We start from the raw sequence: 26096 nt of genomic DNA on the forward strand, positions 1-26096 counted from the left end.
TGGCTGCTTGTTTATTTTCAAATAAATTAAAAACATGTTGCTCCATCTGGCATCCAAACCCAGAGAGCCACTTTGTCACTGAGCCTCTATTGCTGCCACTTGGATGCAGATCCACTTACCTCAGGTCCCAGGGAGGCGGGGCTGCTGGTAGCCCTGCATCAGCCCAGATCTGCCTCCTCCAGGTTCCTCCCAGGTGGAGCTTCCATTCAGTGGGTGCAGAGCATGGCCACTTGCTTTAGGGCCTCACATGCGGTCACATAATGATGGCCTAATGGCCTGAAAGGCAGAGGGTTTGATTCTAAATGAGGAACTTTTCTCGTGGCAAATTTAATCTGCTTGAGAGTGAAAGAAGGCATTTACATGGAAGGAGGACTAAGTAGACTCAGAAGTCACAGATGGACCAGGTCTGATATGCAGGTGCCACGTAGAGAAGAGAGATGGTGCCTGCTGCTCCAGTTCTCCCAGCTGTCCTGGGTCCCAGGTGTCCTTGTTCAGGGTCAGCCATTGCATCCTAACCCACCTCCTGCTGACTTCCCACCTTCTCAGACTGGTCTGTGTAGTAGCTGAAACCTCTCCCCACCTTCTCTGTGCTCTCCACCTGCCTTTCCTCTGCTTCCTGCTGATTCCTTCTGAGCCCTGGTCCCCATGTCCTCTTTGTCCTCCCTATTAGCCATGACCTCATCTCCTAAGCCTCTTAGCATTCTGGTGATGGAAAGTCACTATGTCTGCTCATGCTGCTTCTCCAAGGGCCAGACTCAAGTCACAGGGATGTCCTGGCACAACTACAGAAATGCCAGATAGCCTGCCCACCTGGAGCGCTCTGCCTCCTGTACTCAGAATACAGATGAACACAACCAGACCCACCTGTCCCCAGCATACACCTGTCAGCTGAACTTCTAACCTGAGTGCATTTCTAATGACTGCTTCAGTAGTCTGTCTGTAGGAGCCCCTGTGCATAGAATGCTTGGTGGCTTCAGTGCTGTCCCCCTGTGCCCCCCAGATCTTGCTAAGCTACAAAGGCACTGCCTGCCCTCAGAAAGCCTCCACTCTCCTGGCTCATTCTCCTCCTTAGAAGAAGTGCTGCTCGATGAGTCACAGTTGACATGTTTGTCTCCAACACTGGAACATCAGCTTGGAAGGAGTGTTGTCTGGTATATCTAAGGATTCTGGTTTCCTGAGTACTCAGCAACCTGGAATCAAAAGGATGATCAATAAAAGCTGGTTGCACTATTTTATTAATTGTAATAAATGCAGTAGCAAATGAAGTAAATGCAAATGCACCTAAAAAGATTTCCTTTCAGTCTTCTGATTAGTAAAGATGAATGAATGCACGAATGTGATTATGAGGTGGTAATTAGAAAACTGTCTATGTCTATATATCAATGTCTATATTATAGATATATAGATATAGTATCTATATATCTATATAATTTTATGTATCTAACATATATGTGCATATAATATATATATATATATATATATATATATATAGATAGATAGATAGATAGATAGATAGATATAGATATAGATAGATAGATATATATGATGCAGATATTGAAAATTCAAGAAACTAGGTGGGAAAATATTCCAAAAATTAATTTTCTAGACTGATGAACATGAATTTAAAAACATATTCTCAGCTTCAAATTACTATAAAACAATGGAAAGATTTTTTTCTAGAATCAAACCACACTGCAGATTTAACATTTACAATAATTTGTCTTTTTAAAATTATAACAAAAGTAAAACTATGTGGTTAAACCTGAAGTCTAATTGCAAAATCGACAGTTCAATTATTTTCTTAAGAAGGTACTCAAGGCTTGTCAGTGACTCAACCTAATTTGTTACAAGAAGAATGAGTTTCAAATTTCAAAAGGCTCAGTGCAGTGGAAAAGCTCTCTATTTCACTGAAAATAAAGAAATTGGCAAGCAGTATTCATATGTATGCTTGTCAAAACCAAGTTAACTAAACAGTTAATGAAACCATCCCCTGGTGAGTGGAATGGTTTCTAGAGACCACCCCATGGGTGAGAGACACTGAATGAGAAGGAAGCCAGTGGATCTCCCAGAGCAATGAAATGCTACGTGTCTCAGAACCCACTTATGATGGAACAGACCATGTTTAGGTACACTCTGTTTACATAGTTTTATATATTTTATTATTGCTACTAAATTAGAATATGATTTTAAAATGCACTTAGTATGAAAAATAAGAAAGCTATCTTTGACAACTAAAAGAAAGTGAACATGGAGTTGGGTGAGAATGTACTTTTTCCTTCACGATGAGTGGCTTTTGAGAGCAGGGAAGAAGATACGTCTCATCTGCTCACTGTCTGAAGGCTCAACGTGCACAAAAGCCAGGAGTGGGATGGGGGAACTCCCAGTGTGTGCCTTTGGTCATTTATTCAGAAAGAATTTTTAAAGAACTATTAAGTGCCACACAATAGATGCTATCAGTGGAAAGAAAAAAAATGCATCTCCACTCTTAAGAATATCAGTGAAAAATAAATACAAGGACCATAAATAACACCCGTAGACTGTAGTGCAGTACCTTAAATATGGGGTCAGACAGACTTGGACTCTCAAATACTGACTTTGAATTGTGATCCCTAATAGCTACCCAGCATTCACACATCACTACAAGTGAAGGGATCATAATGGAGTAAATAAGATGGTGTAATGATCCCCTGCCCATCCCTGTTTATCCATACCCTAAGATCAATTGGTTGATTCCTCTGTTGGTGAATTTGCAATCCAGAGGTGGCTTCTATTAGCATTACTCTAGTTTACAGTTTAGACTGATACCACGTTTAATCCTTCTGACTTAAAAATACATGAACTTAGAAAGATGACTGAAACGATGTGCCTGACTGTGATAGCTCCATGTATGTTCATGGTTCGTTGTTCTGAAAATGGAAAATGCATTGCAAAGAACATAGAAACAATTTAAGTCAAAGGTAGAAAAACCAGGTCATGTCTCAATCACAAGAGGGTGGTCTGTTTCCATTTATGCTGCACTTGTGGTGTGTGTAGGGTGCAGGGCAGTTGAGTTTTGCCAGGCTGCCATGCAGACATCTCTACAACCTGGTGAGGCTCAGACTCTCTCCTGTGCTGGAGCCAGGCCTAGGCTCTCATTCCTACTACTCCTGACACCTCCTGACATGCCTGTCTTCACACAGCTCTTCTGGTAGACTGAGCAGCTGCAGATACTGGCGCTGAGTCCATCAGAAGGTGCAGGCTGCCAAAGCACAGTTACAGGGAGGCGAGGGGCAGGGCAACCTCTGGCTGGGCTCTGACCTTTTCTGTACTTAGCTCTATTCCAGAGCCAGTGACCTGACAGAGCAGCGGCCCAGGCAACCATCTCCTCATGTGATCTCACAAATCAGAGATGCTTTTCCTGTACTCCTAACTCCCTTAAAAAATCCTGATGTATTTCTGAGCTTAATTTGGCAAACATTTGTGTCTGGGGTTGCGGGGGGCCCGGACACAGCACTTGCAGCTCTTCACCCAGGTACCTGTCCGTGTGCTGTCTAGTCAAGCTGCAGCTCTTGAAGGTTGTTTTCCATCCCCTGGATTATTCCTCCTCCATCCTAAGAAACTCAAAAAAAATCATCAGCCAGGAGGAGATGGGAAGTCCATAATAAGAGAACAGAAAGGAGTGAAAGGAAGTCTTTAAGCCTCACCCTGCCTCCAGAAAAGGAGGAGGAATTGGAAGATTTGAACTGCAAGTTAGATTTAGAAACTTTTGCCCTTCAGTTTCTTTCCAAATAAAATGTGATAATCTCCAAAAGACCTTTTATTGAAGTCATAATAACTAGGCTTTCTATACATATGTCATGAATTAATGAAAGATTAAATGTTTAATTTGCTTTTAAATCATCATTAGGTTTATTAATATTAAAATTACTCTGCTCATGAATATCTTTTAGGTGGTTTGCTGTGACACTGTGAACTAAGGGGGAAAATGTTATTTGCTAATTACTTTAGATGACAATTCAATAGATCCTCACTTTTGTTTAAAAACAGATAAAATAAAACCAAGAAGATGTTCATGGGACTACACCAGCATTTTGGAAACCTGAAGACAGAGGTGAGTGCAACTGGCCCCATGGAACAACCCATGAGAAGTCTGTGGATTTCATAGTAAGTATCAATCCCGCTCTCTAGAAAAGCTAGACATGGCACAAGGAACAGAGAATGAGAAGCAAAGTTTCCTGAACAGCCCTCTGGGAGGAAACCCATAGATCACTCATTGCTTTTATTTAAAAAAAATTTGGGGGAGGGAGTAAGGTTACTAGGGATTGAACTCAGAGTCACTGAATCACTGAGCCACATCCCAGCCCTTTTTTGTATTTTATTTAGAGACAGAGTCTCACTGAGTTGCTTAGCATCTCACTTTTGCTGAGGCTGGCTTTGAACTCAGGATCCTTTTGCCTCCTGAGCAGATGGGATTACAGGAATATGTCACCATGCCCATAATCACTCATTGCTTTTAACCTTCTCTCAAGCCATCCAATGATTAACAAATATTTTTCTGCAGCAAAGAGTTCCCAGGCACTGCAAAGCTGGCACATCAAAGGGCCAGGGGTTCCAATCTGCTCACCATCACTACTTATCACCAACCTACCTAATCACCAGCTTGAAATCCTGGGTCCCACCAGACACCCCAGAGAATCTTCCCCTCTTGGCCTCCACACCCCACTGTCAGCACATTTGCTTCCAAATGCTTCACCTTTCTCCAAAGCCACCAAGAAGGGAGTCCAACTGCCTTGTGACTGCCAGCCTGTCTTCTTGATCATCTGTCCTCTACCCTCTGCCCTGTACTCTTTGTGCAAAGCAGATCTGGTTGTGCTCTTCACTTGCGTGAAACTAACTTTAAATCAGAGCTCAGACACCTGCAGCCTGAGAGCATCCTGTCCCACAGGGAGTCCCAGTCCTGCACTGAGAACCCCTTGGTGAGCCTTCAGATATGTCCTTTTCTAAACTCATTCTAAGGCCAAGAAATGTGGATGTCTGGGGGCGAGATCCAGGCACTAAGAACTTCCCAGGTGACTCCAGGGACAGCCAAGATTCCACTGTTCTGTTCGCTGGTCAGATGACTGAAAAATGAGCACAAGTGTGGGAAAGTGTCTCTCCTCAGCATGTGGCCTGTGTTTTCCTCTTCCACCTCCATCCACTGCCCCCAGAAATCCATGCACATCATTGAAACATTGATTATTAATTTTCTCATGTTTCAAAAGATATCAGATGCCAAAGATTCAATTGCCCATAACTCACATTGATAACACACTTACATTGTCCATACTGGCCTGCTTTTATTAAGTTTTTAGTTATTTCTCATAAACCTACCTTGAAAATTCAAGTGTAACAACTGTCATGGAAGTATATGCTTTCCGCTGCCTCCTTTCACCTTTAGGAGTTCTTATTCTCTCACTTTCTTTAAGGTTTTATTGAAGCTGTTAGTATTCCTAACATTATATGTGTATGTGTTTGTGTGTGTGTATGTGTTTGTGTGTGTGTGTGTGTGTGTGTGTACAAATGCATATAAATGTATAACACTTTAGTGATCCTTTAACGAAAATATCCTGTTGAATGTATCTGCATTCTGTGTAGTCTGGGAAGAGATAAGGAGAGAGAATGGGAGAGAGATTAGTTTTGATGTGTTGTTTCATATTATGGGAGCAGACCATCTGAAATCCATGGCACTTGTCAGCAGGCTGGAAATTTAGGAAAAAGTAGATGCTGCAATCTCCAGTCAATTCCATAAGTTAGCAGGTTGAAAACTCAGGTGAGTCTTCTATGTTTCAGCCTTGAGAATAATCCTTTCTGCTTTAGGAACCTCAGTTCTTGCTCTTCAGACTGTCAACTGATTAGATGAGGTCCATCTACACTATAAAGTGTGGCCTGTGTTACTCAAAGTCAATGTTAATCACAGCTAAGAAGTATTTTTCCACATCTAGACTGATGCTTAACCAAACAACTGGGGACCATAACCTTGCCAGCTGGACACATAAAAATAGCCATCAAAGAGTGGTGGTCCTTAAACTCACCCACTGTGCTCACTGGTTTTGACTGGAGTCAGCCTGTGGATGTTCCTGGTTGCCTTGCTCACTCTCCTGCTTATGCACTTTTGAGAGTCTTCAGGTTTAAGCTGCTCTGAACCTCATTGCTACAAGCTTCAGGCACAGGCCTCCCTTGTGTGGGATTGTCCCTGGTATATGTGCTGGGAATGTGGCTGCTGGTCACAGGGCATATGAGAGGTCAGCCCAGGGACCACACCCAGCTCTCTTCCTAGAAGCAGCAACAGTTGCTACAAGTGTCGATCACATGTGAGATGCCCTTGGTCTAGTCTCCTTGGAGGTATCCAGGCACTTTCTCACGGTCTCTTAGCTGTTGGCAATAAAATCTTCAGAAGCTATTTCATTATGAGGTCTATATTTATTGTTATTGTTAATGTTACATTCCTTTTCTGTGTTTGATAGTCATTTGTATTCCTTTGTAAAATTTCTGGTCATATATTTTGGTCATTTTTAACTAGATTAATTATATTTTTCTTACCAATTTGTAGATTTTCTTTACATATTTTTAATTTTCAAGTGTGTTAATTATATTGAAACTCTATCAGTTATATTGAAAATATATTCTTAAATTTCTAAACACTTTTAATTTAAGACATCATTTTTCCCCTGGATAATCAAGCATTGATTACATTAGTCTTGTATCCATTATTTACAAATGTAAATGACAGTGTGTCTCTTAGTTGCTTTGGGTATATGGGAAAAATTAATCCTTCTGAAAATATTATTAACAATCACACAAAATTGAGTACGTCTTAAGTCAATGAACCATAAGTCAAACTTCAGCAATATGGTAAAAACTACTTATGTTTACATTCAAAGAAAAATGCATGAACTTCCTATAACTATATGGGCATATAATTTAAAAAACTCATACTCACTTTACATTATTCTGTAGCTAGTAACATCATGAGATGCTCTTAAAAGTCAGAAATATTGTACTATTTATAAATACTCTGAACAGGAAAGGAATTAGCTGTAAATTTTATTCTCAAAATTGATCAATAAGGACGAAAATAGAAGTTAAGCAGACAAAAATGTACCAAAACCGGGGTATTACTTATATATACAGAAGATATGAACAGTATAGATTTATTTCCAGTTGATTCAATCCTATTTACACATTGAAAATACAAAATTCCATTTCAATCTGTCAAGAAGCTGACCACATTTAGCACCAGAAAAGGAACCTGATTGAGCTTCTGACTATGACCTCAATATCCTGGAATAGGAAAAGGAATTTCATGGAATCTAGATGCATTTATCAACACCAATTAATAAAAATTAATTCTGAAAAGTAATTCCTGAATTTCATCCATTCACAAATGAGTCAAAGGCATTAGGACCTTAACACTTGGTACTGCTTGATGTTGTGACCTACTCTCCTACAGTGGTTTGTTTTCATCTCCTCCAAGGATTGTTAGAGTTGCTGAACTAAATGCAGTAGGGTGGCTGAGTCTGCCTGCAGAACTTTGGTGTTGTGGTCTCCATTCTGATTTAGGTGTAGTTTGATAGTCACTGCTGGCTGAATCTGTTGCCTGAGACTTCTGCTTGCAAGTTGTACATGTAGTTGCCACTCAAGGCTGTGGTAACTGGGAAGGCTGGGTGCCAATTCACCCAGCATAGTCCTGATCTTTTTTCTGTTGTCCAGGTAAAGCTGAAGCAATAATTTGCTCAGTTCTTCAGAGAATCCCAGAAGAAAAACAGAGTCTTGGAAATCCACTTCAGAAATGATGAGTTGGAGCTCTGGGTGAGCAGGTAGGTCAACCCTTCCACACCATGCTGGACAGTGTTGCTGCTCACGTTGAGCTTCCTGGCGGCGCCCTCGTAGACCTTGGGCATGGTCCCTGGCCTCAGGAACTCCACCCAGATCCACTCAAGCTCCACTACCACTTCTGCAGGAAGGCCAGCTGCTCCTTAGGCTCTTCCCACAAGTCCAGCAGCATCTTCGCTGGGCACTCTTTTTCCCCCGCAGCACCCCGTCTTCCTGTTTAAGACATCTTTGGACATACAGATGTCTTTAATGTTTTTAAGAAATATTTTTTAGTTATAGTTGGAAACAATACTTTTATTTTATTTATTTATTTTTATGTGGTTCTGAGAATCAAACCCAGCACCTTGCACATGGTAGGCAAGCACTCCACCACCGAGCTCCAGCCCCAACCCCAGATGTTTTTAATGGGATGTGCTCAAATTAATAATCTTTTCTCATGTGATCGTGTGTTTTCATGTGTTTTAAAAGCTATCTGCAATATTTTCCACTAATCATTTTAAAATTTCCTTTTAAAATATTAACATGGTTAATATATCTAGAGTTGACCATGCATATGGAATGATGTGGGAATGCAAGTGTGTATTTTATTTGTGGAATGCCAATTCTCCAGTCCCATTTGTTAAGTAATTATCTCTTTTCCTACTTCTCTATGATGCCATCTCCATCGTGAATCCAAGTTGTCCATGAGGACAGTTCTGTTTCTGGGATTCTTAAGAATGTGTTGATAAACTTGTGTTTTTATTCTATTGATATATGATTCTTGCAACATCTTTTGAGAGTGTTTCCTTCCACTACAGACTAAAAAGAAAAAATATGATCATAAGACATCCACTTTTATAGAAGGGTAATAATAGTAACCTGTGTGATAGAGCTTTCCTTGGGAAGAATATATGTTGGACATATTTTTTTTAAAGTGGGAGTATCAGAACACTGATTATAGAACCCACTCAACACTAAGTAGCCACGAAGCAGAGACCTGTCCCCCACCGATGGACAGCTCTCTTTCTTTCATGACATCTATTCTGACCCTATGAAAAGTCTACCCAAGTAAAATAATTACCACTTACTCAGTATTGTAAAGAGAGTTGTCAGAGACTCTGCGTCTAATAGAAGAAAAAAATAGGCCTTAATCTTCATCATGTGGGATTAAGCCCCAACTTCCTTAATAAGACCCTTATTGTACAAGATTTAAAACCAATAATCAATAAATGGGATGGAATCAAACTAAAAAGTTTCTTTTCAGCAAAAGAAACAATCTGTGAGGTGAACAGAGAGCCTACATCCTGGGAGCAAATCTTTAGACCTCACTTATCAGATAGTGCACTAATCTCTAGGGTACATAAAGAACTCAAAAAACTAAACACTGAAAAACAAATAACCCAAACAAATGGGCTAAGGACCTGAACAGACACTTTTCAGAAGAGGATATACAATCAATCAATAAATATAAGAAAAAATGCTCATCATCTCTAGCAATCAGAAAAATGCAAATCAAAACCACTCTAAGATATCATCTCACTCCAGTCAGAATGGCAGTTATTATGAAGACAAACAACAATAAGTGTTGGTGAGGATGTGGGGAAAAAGGTACACTCATACATTGCTGGTGGGACTGCAAATTGGTGCAGCCAATATAGAAAACAGTATGGAGGTATGGAAGCACCATTTGACCCAGCTATTCCTCTCCTCGGACTATATCCAAAGGACTTAAAAACAGCATACTACAACAACACAGCCACATCAATGTTTATAGCAGCACAATTCACAATAGCTAAAGGAGGGGAAGGCAGGTATGTGGGGATAGGAAAGATAGTAGAATGAAATAGACATGAGCCAACCTAGATGTCCTTCAGTGGATGAATGGATAAAAAAATGTGGCATATATACACAATGGAATTTTACTCAGCATTAAAAAAGAATAAAATCATGGCATTTGCATGTAAATGGATGGCACTGGAGAAGATAATGCTAAGTGAAGTCAGTCAATCCCCCCAAAAAAACAAATACTGAATGTTTTCTCTGATATAAGAAGATTGACTCATGGTGGGAATGGGAGACAGAGCATGGGAGAAATAGGGTAGAGGGGTGGGAGAGAAAGGGAGGGGGCAGAGGATTAGCAAGGATGGTGAAATGTGATGTATGAAGACTTGAATTGGGTGTCCACATACTTTATATACAAACAGAAATACAAAAGTTGTGGTATATATGTGTATTAAGAATTGTAATGCAAAAAAATAGTGTTACCTTAGGTAGAGGTAAGTGAAAGGTGGGGAAGGCAGGGGATATGGGGATAAGAAAGATAGTAGAATGAAACAGACATTGTACTTTATATATATGTGACTGTATAACCAATGTGATTCTACAATATGTACACTCAGAAAAAGAGAAATTATATCCCATCTATGTATGATATATCAAAGTATATAAGTGCATTCTACTGTCATGTATAACTAATTAAAACAAATTAAAAATTTAAAAAAGAGAGAACTGTTGCTTTGACCAATAGCGTTGCCCCTGCATCTCCCAAAAGAGCAAGAGTGCATGGCTCTGGGAAAACTCCCTCTGCTGAGAAGCCTTGCTTACCTTCAGTCTGGTCCTCACAACTAACCTCTTACACTGTTACTGAGAAAGCCTAATGTGTGCATGGGAGTGGGTATGTCATGAGGAATAGAATATTCAGACATTTAGATTGTATATTGCTTCTATTCTGCATTCTTCTTGCACACTACCCTAGTGTGTAATTTTGCAATGAATTTCCTCTTGCATTTTATTGAACATTTTTAAATTCTTCAAAAACTCTGTGATTCTAGAATGCTGAGTTGTTTTGTGAGTCTCTGTGTTTCCATGCAATATGGAATGTCTAACTGATAGGAGATTGCTGTTACATCAAAGTAGTTTTGTGCTTAATGTAATTTCTACATTTTTTACTTACTGTAATTTCTACATATTTGTACTTAACGTAATTTCTACTAGCTTTATACTATTTCAATCAGAACAACTTTATAATGACAATAGCTTAATTTATAATAATAATAGCTAAAGAGTTAATTGATAGGCCAGACCCACTCCAGGTTCTGCTTTAGATGTCATGGTGTTTTAGCCTTCAAATTACATTTTTTTTGAGGGGGAGGATGTACTGGGGATTGAATTTAGGGGCACTCTACCATGGAGCCACATCCCCAGCCCTATTTTGTATTTTGTTACAGAGACACGGTCTCACTGAATTGTTTAGTGCCTGCTTTGGTTGAGGCTAGCTTTGAACTCATGATCCTCCTGTCTCTGCATTCTGAGCTACTGGCATTACATGTTTGCACCACCACAACTGGCTATCTTAAAAAGACTTTTAAAAATGGCCTAGACTAAGTCCTATATTGACAAATGTAGTATATGCCTTTATGTATTTATGTTCTTTTGAACATCCCTTAATAAAATTTCATAATCTGTCTACAGAAGTCTTAATCTATTTTTTGATTATTTAGGCGATTTCAGTCTCTGATACTATTGTAAATAGTATATCCTGTTCAATCACAATTTCTAATCATTTGCCACTGGAATATACAACTTTATTTTTACTTTTATACCTCAAGCTTTTATTCAGGAACCTTGACAATTTCTATAGGTATTTCCAATAATCTTTCTGGAGATTACATTTTTTTTTCAAAATATAAATAGTTTGGGCTGGGGATGTGGCTCAAGTGGTAGTGCGCTCACCTGGCATGCGGGAGGCACTGGGTTCGATCCTCAGCACCACATTAAAAAAATAAAATAAAGATATTGGGTCCATCTAAAAATAAAAAATAAATAAAAATATTAAAAAATAGTCATCATTTGAAAATAATGCAAGTTTAAGCTTTCTATGTTTTAGTATTCCATTCTTCTACTTTCTTTTATTCTCATTATATTTTACTCAGAGGATCTCCAATACAAATTTGATTAAACATGGTGATCCCGGGTATGATTATTCTCATTTATAGTAAACATTTCTAGGGAGGAGAGATGCTAGCAAGAAGTCTGACTAGAAGCCCTACCATCCTTCCTCCCACAAAGACAACTCCCAAAATAAGCAATGCGTTTTGGTGAGGGTGAGTGAAGAGAGGCTCAGAGCACATCTAAGGATCAGCGGAAGCCAGATAGAGCATGGGAACCTGGATGTTCACACAGAGTAGAGGACACACTTAGTGTCGGACACGCCATCAACAGCCAGGAGCAGCCCAGAACAAGGGAGCCTCCTCCCTGTGTGGACTAATCAAGCAAGAGGACCCCAGGGCTCCCACCCAAACCTTGGACACCTTCCATCCTCACTACTAGGACTCTTGTATTCTCATGCCCCTCAGCTCCCCTGAGGGCACTGCCTGGAGTCCACACATCTGAGCTCCAGAAGAGAAGGAGGTGACCGTGTCCCCCACTCCTGTGGCCAGCACAGCTATGAGACCATGGCACCTGGGGACTGAAACACTGCTGGATTGTGTCTTGCTCAGGTGACAAACAGCCATGGCACCCCACCTTCCCTGAGACTTAGGCACTGCTAAACCACCCACACTTGGTGGCCTGCCACTCCTAACCTCACCACCTGTCACAGCCTAGCCCATGGGGCCAGGCTGCAGTGAAGCCACACATCAGTGCTCCCAGTCTCTGGTGCACCCTGCCCCTCAGGGCCTGGGCTGGGACTGTAGGCTGCCTCCTGGAAGAGGCATCTGAGTGCCCACAGCAGTCATAACCCATGTCATACTGAAGTTTCACATCACTTCCTGGGACCTAGCTGAGCAGCCAGACTTGCAAGGGCTGAGGTGAATGTAGTGCCATGGGTTCAGAAAACAGAGCATTGGCTGAGCTGCATCCTCACCCTACAGGTCAGGAAACCCTACAACCCTGGGTAAGAGCCAGGACCCTGCAATGCTGGAACTGTGTGAGCTTCCTAGACCTTCCAGTCCTAGAACTGGATAGGCCTCTGTGGGGGGCTGTTGCATTTTCCTTCCCTGATTGGTTGCTGCTCTGTCAGTCACTTCCAGTGATCTGGCCACATTCAAAGTGGCCCTCCATGGCTGCCCTGATCCTGAAAGTAGCAGAATGTGTCTTCATGCTTAGGCGTGCCTTTCTATATCCCCAGGGGTCAAATTACCTTACCTGTCCTTGTAACCCTGCCCCTCTTGACATTTTTTTTGCATGGAATTTTCTGAAGAATGAGGATCTCCCCAGTAAAAGTCCACTCTTGGACATGCTCACTCTCACCAGCCCCTCGTGACATTCCTTGCTCTCCCATTGGGGGAGCTTGAGGCAGAGGAGCTGTCCTGGGTGTTTTATTTGGCTTCTTAGGAAATTCACTGGAAAAACCTTTAGTTTGGCTGCCTGCGCTGCTGGGGGCGGCAGGCCTCCCAAGATTCTGCAGTCCTGGAACTGGATAAGAATCCTAGACCCTACAATGGAGTGATGTCCCAGAACCCTGCAGTTCTGGAACTAGGTGAGTTTTCTGGACCCCCTCACCCCATTCCTGGAACTGGGAGACCACCAAGCTGCTGAGCTGCTGAGCCACTCTGCTCCCTAAAGAGGAGTCATTATATATATTGTTTCCCTTCCCTTTGAAGTGCAGCACTGTGGGAGTCCATCCTTGAACTGACTGACTTTACTCCCTGGCTAGGTGTGAGGTGCTCAGACACTTTTAATGTAGCAGAGCTCTCCCCACCCTTTTTGGGTTTGAGAGCTTTTCTATGTGGAGGCGTGTCTCATCACTGCTCCAAAGATCCAATCATCGCACCTGACCTTGCCCCATTGCCCCCCTTGACCTTCATTGGATGAAATTTTCCCCAGAATTTTTGTTCCCCAATAAAAGCCCTATCCCTAGCATTCTCTCTCTCTCTCTCTCTCTCTCTCTCTCTCTCTCTCTCTCTCTCTCTCTCTCTCTTTTTCAGTAAAACCTCACTGCCCTCCTGGGGAGCTTGAGGCTGAGGGTTCAAGGAGCCATCCCAGAGCTGGTTTAAAGGTAAAATGGTGTCTCTGTCTTTAATTTAAACTCCCTGAGGATTTTCCCACGTGACCAAACTCTTCACACCATCTGCACTGGCCCTGGACTAAATAGCACCACAAACTCTTCTTGCAAACATAGAATGATCTTATGTAGATCAACTAGGAGTTCCTTTGAGTTTGTTGAGATGAAAAGTGCTTAGAACAGTAACTCACCTAATAAATTCTCAGTACACTTCCCCATCACCTGGTTAAGATTAACATTTCTTATTGTGTACTATATATCCTGAGATAGTGGAACTGTGTGCCTTTCCAGTGGTCTGATGGCTTTCCAATGGCCCTGTTCATAGCCCATGGTCCTCATCCCTGCCACCTGGTCCTTCTCCCACATCCTTGGGCAGTGGTTTGCAGACAGGTGCACACCAGCATCATTTGCAGGTCATCATCTCATTTGACCTCCTTCTTCACCTGAGGCTGCTGGCCTCTCTTCCCTGGCTCCCAGGCACTGCTCATGTGATTTGCTCTCCTGGGCCCTTCTCCACATTGACAGAAGGGGCTGAGCCATTGTGGTTGGATGGTAAACACCAGAACATATTTACAGTCCCGCAGAACTTCTAGCACCATGAAGAGTGCAGGCTCTGCAGCCAGCTGCCTGGGTGATGGCTCAGATCCTGCTGCAGTTCTGCCCTGGGCAAGTCCACTGCCCTAGCCCTACCTGCCTTCCTCTGTCAAGACTGACTCCTGTGTGGAGATATGTTGGCATGTGGTCTTAATGATCTACTAAGGAACAGGCTTAGAATTACTTGGTATGTAATAAGCAGTCAAAACTAAAAATTTTAACTCATCTTTTCTTAATATTCCTCATTAGGAGCTCTAGATCTTGTGATAGTAAAATTAATGGAAGCTAGCTGGGTTCAAATTCTGACTGAACGACTCATTTGGAGCACATTATTAAACTAAGATCAGCCTGTTAGACTATAGGATTAATACTACCTACTTCATAACACAGAGTTGTTACAGAAGTAAATAAAATAAATGGAATTAAGCACTTTGTATAATGCCCAGCATGTAATAAATAGGAATTACTAAACTTCAGTGCAGGGTTTTTAGACCCTATGATTACTGATACCAGATTTAAGATCAAAGATATCATATAGGACTCTATTTTCATATATCAATTGAAAGTTAGCTCTACTAGTATCTAGAACTGCAGTAGCAAGAAGTAGTTTTTTAAATCAGTGTTTATAAACTCTTACAAAAAAAATATTAAAAAATTGAGTGAAATATAGTTTAAAAAGTATATTCACATATGTATATTCACTAAAGGCAGACCACAGTCAAAAAAAGTTAGAAAGTTCCTTATGAATATCAAAAGTCTATTTTGACCCCTGTTGAGCAGTTAGTCAAGAAAGAACTTTCACTGTGTTAACACACCCCTCACTTGGCTTTGTTTCATGGAAGAATTTCCAGTCTGTTATTTCAGTGCTGTGTTATTATGCATTAGATGAACTAGTTTTCCTGGTTGGTTTTCTATTTGTAACATTCAATTGATAATCAACCCAGATTTGTATACAAGAGTTGGGACTTTTAAACTCATTACGATGCTTTTTTGTATATACACAGCAAAGAGGCTACTTTCCAAATGATGTTATTTTGCCAACATCATGAATGAGATGCTGCTGATTCGACTGGCTTGTTAAGAAGGTCCTTTTTTTGGTTTCAGGATGTCCTCTTGTAGGTCACAATTTGCTGTTTTTTTTTTTTTTTTAACATGTATGGTGTTTAATTTTATTGACTATTCTTTAACACATCCACAATACCAGTATCTTGATGTGATGCTTCCTCTTTATCAGTGTTGTCCAATAGACCTTTCTGCCATGACAGAAATGTACAATATCTGCACTGCACTGTCAGGTATGATAGCCACCAGCCCATGTGGTTACTAAGCTCTTGAAATAAGTGGTGGTACCGAGATACTGAAATTTGATTTTGTAGAATTTTAATTAATTTAAATAGTCATACAAGGGTTTTGGTTCCTGTATTGAATGACTAATATGTAGGTTAGCAGAAGACATTTTAATTGGTGTTCATTATAATTTTTTCCTGATTTTTTTCCTTCCCTGCCTTCCTTTCTTTGATCCTTCCTTCCTTCCATTCCGTTTTCCTCCCTCTCTCCCTCACTTTTCCCTTTGCCTTTCCCGCTTTACTCTCCTTCCCTCCTTCCTTCCTTTCTTCCTTCCTTCCTTCCTTCCTTCCTTCCTTCCTTCCTTCCTTCTCTCTAGCACTGGAGCTCAATCCCAGGGCCTCAGCATGCAAGGAAAGTGCTCTAGCACTGAAACACATCCCAGCCTTCAGGAGAGTTTTCAATTAAAGTCTCCTGAAAGAAAGCTCGGTGCACAAATATGATAAATACAAATTAGGAATGGGAGGTCCATGCCTTTAATCCCAGAGGCTTGGGAGTGTGAGGCGGGAGGATCATAAGCTCAAAGCCAGTCTCAAAAAATTAGTGAGATCCTATCTGAAAAAATAAGATCTCTGAATGTGACTCAGTGGTTAAGCTCCCCAGGGTTCACTCTGCAGTTCCAAGGGGAAGAGAAGAATTTTACAAATGGGAAATAACATTTTTGAAATAATACAAGTTACATAATTTTAGCTTCAATTTAAAAGTTTACTCCTATTCTCAGACTTTATTTACAGGACATTCTATTTTTTTCTTGAAAACATGGTACTTAAACAAATCTGACTTTTTCAAATGTGAAAATAGAATCCACTGAGAGTTAGCTCCCAATTCTTGATAGTATTTATTTGTAAGTTCTACAAATACAGAAAGGTTTTTTGTTTGTTTTTAGTACTGGAAATTGAAGGCAGAGCCTTGCACATGTTAGGCAAGCACTTAACTGTGAGCTTTATTCTAGCTCAGTAAGTGTGTTTAAAGATTGTCTTGTCTCTGTTATCTAGCATAGTGATGGTATATAGTAAATTGTCATTAAATGTTTGTTTAATTATTATAACTAAATATCAACCACCTAAAGCTTCAAACTACACAACAGTCCTTAAATCCTACAATCCAATAGTGACATCAGTTCATGTTAGCAGCGAGAAAGAGATGGGATCCAGGGCCACAGTGCAGTGATCCCTGGCTGGTAGCTGAAACCTCAGGATGCAAGCTGCATCAATACAATGCACTGCCATGTGTATGGACACATATTTGGAAACAGCCCAACTAGAATCAAGATCTATTTACCCTACAGTCTTAAGATCAGAGTTAGGACTTTCCACAAGATTTAAACCAACATTCTTTCCCCAGAAGGATTTCTCTTTACAGTGTATTAAACATGGTTGCTATGGTCTGAATATGTTCTTCCCAAATGTACATGTTGTGACAATCACCATTGTGACAGCAGCAAAAGGGACAATGAGACTTACTATACTCTCAAAATCAACTTAAATAAATCATTTCTCAATTCTAATGATATATACATTTTCACTGGTTGATAGTACAGGTAGAAAAAGTATGGAATGTGATTTATAAGTCAAAACATGTGATTAGGTCATGGGGCTCTATATTTTTTTAGCAGAATGAATGCCCTTATATAAGAGGCTTCACACTTCATTCACATCCCTTTCCCTGCTTCTGCTTTCTGTCATCTGATGACGCAGCAATACACGCCATCTTGGACAATGTGAATATACTTAGTGTTACTTAAGTGTACACTTCAAAGTGGTCTAAATGGCAAATTGTAAGTGTATTTTACAATAAAAACATCGAAAGATGCATTTTCTATTGTTCAGTGTTTCCTGCTATTATTTAGTGATCACATTCATTAAGAGCACTAACTAGCCAGGCACATTGGCTCATGCCTGTAATCCCATTGGGAGGCTGAGGCAGGAGAATTGCAAGTTCAAAGGCAGCCTCAGCAAAAGCAAAAGCAATGTGCTAAAAAATTCAGGGAGACTGTGTTCTAAAATAAAAAACAAAATAGGGTTGTGGATGTGGCTCTCTGGTACCCAAAAAAAGAAGCACTAATCAAAATTTCACAACCCTGTATTTGAGATTCAATTCTGCTTGCTGCATCTCTGAAAACTAAAAGCATGTCACTTAGCTAAGCCTCAGTTTCCTCATCTGTAACACAGGAATTATAAAATGCTTACTTACCCATTAGAGGTTGCTGTGAAATTTCAACTCGATACAGTGTAAATACACAAAGAAAGCTCAATAAATGTTAAATCTGATTTTATTTTTAAGTTTTCAAACCAATTTTATTCTTGTACTTTGTATAAGGAAGGCTACAAAATGTCTTTACCATTAAAAAGGCCAATTGTTCATTTCTCCTTAGTTCTTAATGTTATGGAGAACTATAAGACAACATTCCCTAAAACCCATTTCGTATCATAGTCAAGTGATGAGCCCATGTGTTGACCACTGGGTTAATAGTTAATAATCTTAAAGAATCATACTCCAAGTGGCAACAATTTCAGAGAAGCCACAATAACTTATTGTACTTGAAATAATTTACATATAATAATGTGTGTATAAACCTGTACATATAATTTTTATCAAGTATAATATGATCATACAAAAACATTGACTCACAATATAGTTCACACATACCAAAGAAGGCTATTTTATTTTTGTCCCTTTTACATCATATTTTAGGCAAGATGATGAAACCCAGAAAATAACAGAAATGGACTAGTTTCTAAAAACTGGGTATTTTATAAGTGAAACACATTCAGTCATCTACATCTCTCAAATTGCAAACAATGTGACTTAATGTACTCTCAAAACGAACTTAAATAAATTATTACTCAATTCTAATGACATATACGTTTTCACTGGTTGATAGCCCAGGTAGAGAAAGTATGCAACGTGATTTATTAGTCAAAACATTTCATACCAAAGGATTTTTTTGGGGGGTACTGGAAATTGAACTATGGGACACTCAACTATTGAGCCGCATCCCCGGTGTTATTCTGAATTTTATTTAAAGAAATGGTTGCTAAGAGTTTTGCCATTGCTAAGGCTGGCTTTCTACTTGAGATACACCTGTCTAAGCCTCCCAAGCTATTTGGATTAGAGGCATACATCCAAAGGAATGGTTTTAACCAAACGCTCATAATGTCAAGAGAAAATGCATTGAAATTAAAAATATCTGAAGCAAGCATTTTTAAAGACCATTTTAAAAAATACATAAAAGGTTAAAAATGTCATAAAATAAAAATTTATACAGATAAAGTTAAGAGGTTAAAAACTATCAAATGTATTAAAATCATCTAAAGTCAAATAAGATATAATTTATGTATATAATTTAAATTATAATATTATATAAATATATTATATAAATATATAATACATATATAATACAAATTAAAAACAATATAATTATATAACATTCTAATTTATATTATATTATATATAATACATTTATTTTATCATATATAATAAAATAAAAATATATAAATTATACTTATTTTATGTATATTAATATATAAACGTGTTATATATTAATGATAATATATTATATATAATTTATATAATATATTTACATAACATACTTATATATTTATATATAAATTATATATATTAATATATAAATAGATAAATAAATATTATATAAATTATATATATTACATATCAAAATGTTTATGATTCATATTGTTTTATTTAATATAAATTATATATAATATATGAAATACATATGTATTATAAACACATAATAAAATAATATATAAACTTAATATATAAATATTATTTTATTATATATAATATTTATTATATATCATATAATATATTTAGATTTATATTAATTTATATTATATTGCATTCATTGTAATGTAATTATATAATAATATAATTTCTATTATTAATATGATAATAATTCAATTATTATATTAGTATAATTTATATTTATATAATATATAAAACATAAGGATTATAGTATAATTATAAATTAACAACTTATAATATATCATATATATATGTAAATCTATAATATGTAGTATATAATATATAATATATAAATATATTATAATTTAAATTATATAGTTTAGTTATTTGGCTTTAGATGGTTTTAATGCTTCTGATAGTGTTTTATCCCTTAGCTTTATCTGTACAAATTTTTATTTTATGACAGTTCCAAACTTTTAGTATTTTTTTTTTAAATAACAAACATTTATTGGTGTCACTTATGGTAGAAAAAAGTTCCTACACCAGATTTCCATGACCCAATCATTAAATAGAACATTTATGAGGTGAACACACATCCTGACCCACATTTTTATATCCAGTTTTTTAAGATAGCCAATTCCTCCTCTCTCTCTCTTCCCCAAAACATGTGAGCAACTTCCAATGGAAAGTGGTAAACAGCCACTTGGGCTATAGCATTTTCAACTCCACTTTGAGGTGAAGATTCCAATTACATTGGAGACTTAAGTTCTCTCAGTTTTATCCTAAGGAAAGTTCTGAGTCTAGGATTTACAATATTACAGCACTAGCAGATCAGTGTCTTCAACTCGTCTCTTTCTGCTGTATCCTCTTCACCAGTTGGGGGAGGGCCTCCACTTCCATTGAGTTTGCTGATAATTGGCTGAACAATTTCTTCTAGTTCCTTCTTTTTAGTTTTGAAGTCTTTAATGTCAGCTTCTTGGTGGTTTCCAGCCATTCAATCTTTTCCTCTACAGCTTTTTCCATGGTCTCCTTATCTTCAGAGGAAAGTTTGCTTCCCAACTTTTCTTTATCTCCAATCTCATACTTTAGAGAGTAGGCATAGCTTTCCAGCTCATTCCTAGTATCAATGCACTCCTTGAGTCTTTTGTCTTCCTCAGCAAACTTCTCACCATCATTAACCATCTTTTCAATTTCTTCAGGTGTCAGGCAATTTTGGTCATTGGTAATTGTCATCTTATTTTTTTTCTCTGTACCTTTATCTTCAGCTGTCACCCAAAGAATAACATTCACATGTATCTCAAAAGTGACTTCAATCTGGGGGACCCCACAGGAGGAATTCCAGTGAGATCAAATGTACCCAGAAGGTGGTTGTCTTTTTTCAGGGTCCTTTACCTTCATAGACCTTGATTGGAACAGTAGGTTGATTATGAGAAGCTGTAGAAAAGATCTGAGACTCTAGGTGGGTACCACAGTGTTTCTTGGTATCAGTTTGGTCATGACTCCTCCCACAGTTTCAGTACCAAGTTTCAGGGGCATACATCAAGCAGTACTAGGTCACCTGTATCTTGATCATCAGAGAGTACACCAGCCTGGACAGTGTCACCATATGCAACAGCCTCATCTGGGTTTATGCCACAGGATGGATCTTTGCCATTGAAGAACTCTTAACAAGTTGTTGATCTTTGGAATTTGAGTAGAGCCACCAAGAAGAACAATCTCATCAATATCAGACTTCTTCAGGTCAGAATCCTCCAGTACTTTCTGAACAGGCTTCATGGTAGACCAGAACAGGTCCATGTTTTCTCTTCAAATTTTGCCTAAGTCAGGGTTTCAGAAAAGTCTTCTCCTTCATAGAAGGACTCAATTTTCATTCTTGCTTAATGTTGAGCAGACAGGGCGCACGTGGCCTTTTCCACTTCATGCTGGAGTTTCTGCACAGCTCTGTTTTCTTTCCTAACATATTTGCCAGTCTTCTTTTTGAACAGCCCGATGAAATGTTCCATAACACGCTGGTCAAAGTCTTCTCCACCCGGATGAGTATCTCTATTGGTGGCCATGACTTTGAAGACATCAAATTGTCAATGGGGAGAAGAGACACATAGAAGGTTCCACCACCCAGATCAAACACCAGGATGTTCTTCTCTCCCTCCCTGTTATCCAGGCCATAAGCAATAGCAGCCGCTGTAGGCTCATTGATGATCCTCATAACATTCAGGCCAGCAAGAGTTCCAGCATCTTTGGTTGCTTGCCACTGGCATCATTAAAATGGACTGGTATAGTACCACTGCATGGGTAAACTTCTTTCCCAAATAAGCCTCTGCAGTCTCTTTCATTTTAGTGAAAATCATGGCAGAATTTCTTCTGGAGCAAAGGTCTTAGTTTGCCCACCTCCAATATCAACCTGAATGTATGGTTTAGGTTTCTCTTCAAACACTTTGAAAGGCAAGAACTTGATCTTTTGCTGCACAGAAGGGTCATTCCCAATACTGCCAATGAGCCACTGGGCATCGAAGACCATGTTCTCAGGATTGGAGGTGAGCTGCTTCTTGACTGTATCGCGGATCAGACGTTCTTCTTCAGGGGTGAAGGCCACATAAGACGGCCTGATGTGGTTGCCCTGATTCTTGGAGATGATCTCCAGTGGCCATTCTTGAATACCCCGATGCACGAGTAAGTGGTCCCCAGGTTGATGCCGACCAGGGTACCCATGTCCTTTTCTTGTGTTCCTCCTCAGCCGTGCTGCACAGAGCAGCAGCAGAACTGCGGCCACCAGAGAGAGCTTCATCTTGCCCTAGCTGTTGGCCACTTGCTCTCCTCAGCAGAAAGCCAGAAGTCGCAGGCAATCCAGCAACAGGCCACAGCTGAGCGCAGAAAGGTTACAGGTCTCTTACGCTCAAGATGCCTCAACTCTGTCTGTCTGTGTTGTCTCTGCCAATGTCTCAAACTTTTTAGTATTGAATTGCATTTTCTTTCTACAATTTTGTTAATTACCATATGTAAAAATTAACAAGTAGAATGCTAGTAAACACAGGTTCGCAAGCTTTAACGCCACTATGTAAATATTAACAAAGTTAAGTAAATTGCCAATGCTTCCATACATGCTATAACAACACAAGTGTTCAAAGATGCACTAGAACATTATGTGGGAAAAAAATATATTCATACCCCATCAAGATTTTTCAGGCACTTGCATTCAGAAGCATTTTATGAATCAGCACAAGGTTTGCTCCAAAATAAAGCTCATTTTTCCCTACTGCCCCTATTTGTTGAGAACAATATTATACATTAAAGATGCATTTACATGAAACATTTTATAGAGAAAATTATTTTAAATTTAAAATTATAATACTTATTTTATGCATAACTTCAAAAACACAGAATTTAAAGACAATACCAGTGAGCACTCTCATTCTATATGACTACAACACTACCATTCTATATGACTAGCAAAGACAATACAAGGCCAAAAGGCAAAATATACACTTTGGCAATCCTATACAAAAGAGGTTCTATAACAATATTCTATCATAAAATAAACTAAATGCATAAAAATGAAACAAGAAAAAGAAAAACTGAATTTTGACAACTACACAAACTGTGGCATTTCAAATTCAAGGTCTTGTAACTCTTCCATTTGTTTGAGCCTGAGTCCCTGGCACATTGGATTCAGGTCAGGTAGGCCGATCTCCTCAGAGTTCTCTTTAGGCTCAGCAGCTGGCTTCAAAGCATAAGTGGATGTGCTGTCTGCCTCTGGGACAGATTTCTCCACATGACTCAGGGGAGGAAGAGCTGTGCTAGGAGGCACTGCTGCTGAAGGTGAAGCTGGTCTGTCCTCAGTCCCCCTGACTTTGCTGGTCGGGGTGGGTGGTTTGTAAAATGTTGTCCCAAGATGGGGCTGCAGTATTCTGGGTGCTCTTGCAGGAGCAAGACTGTGAGAATGAGAGGACAGTCTCACTGGTGCCTCTCTCACTGCACTGGCTGGCGTGTTGGGCTGTGTGGCACCGTTGGAATGGTCACCACTAACCTTAATGCTCATTGTCACTTTTTCCTGGAGTACACTTGGCACAATCACTGCACTCGTGCCAGTTAAGTTCTTTGGTTCACATTGTTGTCCCTGAGTTTTTTGTGGAATCTGCTGATCAAAACCATTAATTTGGGAGCCCAAACTAGTAGGGGTATCTTTTCTATTAAGTCCTCCAAAGGTAAGATTCTGGCCAAACTTGTCTGAATTGACAATTCCCACATTTCTGCTGTTTTTCTCATTAGGGGAGCTTGCAAGATGGAACCTATCTACAGGCAAACAGCAACATCTGATCTTGGGGCTTGGCATAGGCCTCTGTATATCATTTGTTGTCACATCAGATTTCAGACTAAGTGGTTTCATGGTTTTACACATATTGTCCATCTTTTGTGATGATGATTCAAGTTCTTTGTGATCTGGAAAAGAAGAGATTGTTTTTAACTTCAAGAAGCTTGGTTAATAAGGAAGTGTGGTTATTTGTGAATGGGCATTCTCTCAAACAACAGAGTCTTACATATTTTTTCCAACATTAGTTTCTCAGTCATCTATGCAGAGGAATTAATAATCCATACAATATTAAAGGCACATTTTTAATTAAACCATTACTTTTTAAGATTTATCTTAATAAAACAAATAGTCATAAAGAAAATAAAATTTAAAAAACACTTCCTGTAGTAACTTGTTTTAATATACTACCCATGAATGAATATTTTCTGTGTTAAGACTTTCCTGATTTCAACAGGCAGACAATGGTAACTCTAGAAGAGTAACACTATTCTGCACACCAACAAACGCCATGTCCTGAATCCCAAGGACTTTGCCTGTCACTTAATCTGCTTTCCAGCTACATTCTGTCCATACTGAGGGCAACACACCAGAGAGGACTTGGATGCTCTTTCAGCTGATCCACTAATACAGTCCTGCAGAACTTCTAGCACCACTTCTAGCTGCCTGGGTGCTGGCTCAGCTCCAGCTCCATTTCTGCCCTGGGCAAGCCTAGTGCACTAGCCCTACTTGCCTTCTTCTGTCAAGACAAACTCCTATGTGGAGATATGTTGGCATGTGGTGTTAATGATCTTCTAAAGAAAAGGCTCAGAATTACCTGGTATGTAATGAAAATGTCAAATATTTTAAAATTATTTATTGTTATTACTATACCTACCTGGGAATCCAATTTCATTGGACAGCGAAACAAGGTTACATTTATGAATGAGAGAGGATGAGGTTCAAACCCTGAATCAACAATAATTTTGGGACATGTCCCTTGGCATTATTTACCTTCCTCAGACTGTTAGCTATGGCTTAAAGGAGGCCAAGGATTATAGCACAGAAGTGCTAATAAGATCAAATCATATAAATGGAATCAGTGAGTCCAGTGCTTTTCTTTGCAGAGAGGTAATGGACTGTCTTTGTTTTCAGACTTTCTCAGGCTACACTCATTGATATTTCATTAATTTTATATATCAAATTTAACATTTATGGCTATATATTAAAAAATTCGGATTTAGATCTACTAAAGCAGTAATGAATGAAAGGTTTTCAACCCCCTTACCAGAAACCATTCACTGAAATAAAGCAATCAATAAACAGTGAACAAAAAGACTGGAGCCGAGAAAATGGAAGACATGTGTGCTTAATGTGCTAAAGTTAGGCCACAGGTAAAGGGACATCAAAAAACTTTAGGAGTCTAGTTTTTGAGTTTCAGGAGTCCAGCTTTTTTCTGTTTTGACTTTAATTGATGACAAAGAAGTAAAGGTGAAAACAAATCTCAGAAAGAGAACAAAAATAATTTATGAATTTCAAGATATCTTTTTACAAGAAAGAAACAAAGGATGATATTCATTTAAATGACATTTATTAAACTTTCTTCGTGGCTAGAAAAGTTAACTAATAAAACCTTGAAGTTTGAACTTACCTCAAATTAATACACCTTGTTTTTTTTTAAAGGATGAGTATTGTAGATGGACACAATATTTTATCTTTATTTATTTGTTTTATATGGTACTGAGGATCCAACTCATGGCCTCACACATGCCAAGGCAAGCGTTTTACCACTGAGCTACAAGTCCAACCCTCACCTTGGTTTTTCATCACGACTTCTTGGCAAAGTTTGAAATATGCAAAGATATATGGTACATGACCACTCACCAATGAGACATGCATCCCATTTTTCCAATGCATTTTGCTTGCATTCTGATTCCTCAAATGATGTAGCCAATTCATAATTGTTAATTTCAATATGTGCAGTGTGGATATCCTATTGATACAAGAAAAGTTTTAAATTAAAAGCAAAACACATCTCAAAAACAAACAGTTCAAAGACTATTAACTTGTTAACATATACATCACATATTTAATCCAATTCTATAATGGTCAAAACTCACTTGCTTTGTAGAAAAATATTGTGACTTTGTGGAATGTTCTGTTGATATTACCTGTTTGGAAGGAGGGCTTTTATCCACACAAGGTGCAACAACATCAGTACTGGATGAAATATTTTGTGGCTCTAAGGACCCATCGAAGATCATCTGTGCATTGGTAATTAGAAACTCTACTAACAGGGCCTGATTGGCATATGCAGCAATAGAGGAGGAGATG

The 26096-nt window shown here is 38.9% G+C and overlaps 3 pseudogenes; all 3 read right to left on the bottom strand.

Annotated features, from left to right (window-relative positions):
* Window positions 1-7416: 7416 nt before the first annotated feature.
* On the bottom strand, window positions 7417-8023 carry LOC144368745 (COMM domain-containing protein 2 pseudogene; annotated as a pseudogene).
* A 13780-nt stretch (window positions 8024-21803) lies between these two features.
* LOC144367805 (endoplasmic reticulum chaperone BiP pseudogene) lies at window positions 21804-22501 on the bottom strand (annotated as a pseudogene).
* Window positions 22502-22975: 474 nt separating this feature from the next.
* Window positions 22976-25589, bottom strand: LOC144368746 (rho GTPase-activating protein 29 pseudogene; annotated as a pseudogene).
* Between the last annotated feature and the right edge of the window lie 507 nt (window positions 25590-26096).

The sequence above is a fragment of the Ictidomys tridecemlineatus genome, chromosome 11 (assembly GCF_052094955.1).
Source record: "Ictidomys tridecemlineatus isolate mIctTri1 chromosome 11, mIctTri1.hap1, whole genome shotgun sequence".
NCBI classification, from domain to species: Eukaryota; Metazoa; Chordata; class Mammalia; order Rodentia; family Sciuridae; genus Ictidomys; species Ictidomys tridecemlineatus.